Below are 1,759 nucleotides of genomic sequence, written 5' to 3' on the forward strand. Positions count from 1 at the left end.
AGTTCATTGCTTGTGTATAAGAGTGTAAAGATGGAAACATCCTAAATGTCAACCTAAAGGCCTAACAACAGGAGGTTGGTTGAATGAATGAATATTCTATTTGGTAGAATATTATGGAGCCATTGCTCTTGAGTTTCATAAAGACATGCAGCAGCATAGGAAAAGACTTCTGGTATATAGCAAGTAAAAATGCCAGACAAAAATGGTATGATTATAACTCTGTGAAAGACTTAATAGAAAAATAGATTGGAAAGACTTACAAAGAGATATCATTAGTCATTGTGAAAGGATGATGGAGGAATTGTGGGTAACATTTTTGGACATGCTCCAAGTTTTTGTAGCTTCAATAACTTGTATGGTAGGCAGAATAACAACCCCTCAAAGGCCTTCATGTCCTAATCCCTGGAACCTGTGTGCATGTTCTCTTACATGGCAAAAGGGACTTTATAAGATAAAGGATTTTGAGATGGAGAGATTGGCCTGGATTATCCAGATAAGCCCAATGTAATCACAAAAGTCCTTCCAAAAGGGAGGCAGGAGGATGAAAGTCAGAGAAAGATTAGAAAAGCCTACATTGCTGATTTTGAAGATCAAGGAAGGGACCTATGAGCCAAGAAATTCAGGTAACTTCTCAAAACAGGAAAAGGCAAGGGAACAACTCCTCCCCAAGAGCCGCCAGAAGGAACACAGTCCTGCCAAAACCTTGATTTTAGCCCAGTGACCTATTCCAGACTTCTGACCTCCAGAATTATGCGATAATAAGTATGTTGTTTTTAAGCCACTACATTTGTGGTAATAGGATATGAATATAATATTTATAACAATAAAATTAAAATATATATATAATAAATATATCTAAAATATATATAATAAAAATTAATTTTCTAAAGTGCCAGCTATTAAAACAGTGCATTATCAAATAAGTTGAATAATTACATATTTTCTTTACACTTATGCCCATGACATTTTTCCTTTGAATGAGGAAGGGGATTGATTAATTTGTAGCATTGACTGCAAAGAGGCAGACCTGAGTTTGCTTCTCAGCCCCTCAGTTTGTGACCTCGGGCAAGTTTCTAAAAAACTTCTAATCTACATACATGTGGCCCCTGAAATATTATCACTTTCAACTGCAGTGGGCCCCACAAGGGTGGACTAATGTTTTTTCTTTTTTTTTTTCAAATGTTTTTTTCTTAAGTAATTTTTTGAAATTATAGAAAGAACATAACATTAAAAACAGAATAGTACATACAGAGAAAAACTCCCATAATTCTTCCATCCTAACACAATAATTCTTTTTGTGAATTTCCTTCCAATCTTTGTCATATACACACTGTGTTAGTCAAGACTCTTGGTTGCAAGTAACCAAAACCCAACTTAAAGTAACTAAAGTTAAAAAAAGGAAACTTGTTGAGGAGAAACCAAGATGGCGGCATAGGTAAACACCTGAAATTGCTGCCTTGCACAACCACTTCAAACCACAACTAAAAGACAAAACGGACATCATCCAGAACCACAGGAAGGCTGGCTGAGTGGAAATTCTACAACTAGAAGGAAAGAGAAAAGCACACCAAGACTCAGAGGAGGTGCGGAAATAAAGTGCAGAGGTACGGAGGCGCGCACAGAAAGGGCTGGCAACTGAGGACGCGGTTGTCTTTTTCAATCGAGAGGGAGGCTCAAGCTCCTGATAGCTCTGAACTCCAGTTCTGGGCGAGTTTCTGGGGACCCAGACTCATACGGGGAGAAACTGGATTGTCTGGCA

This window comes from Myotis davidii, unplaced genomic scaffold (genome assembly GCF_000327345.1).
Source record: "Myotis davidii unplaced genomic scaffold, ASM32734v1 scaffold461, whole genome shotgun sequence".
Classification (NCBI taxonomy): Eukaryota; Metazoa; Chordata; class Mammalia; order Chiroptera; family Vespertilionidae; genus Myotis; species Myotis davidii.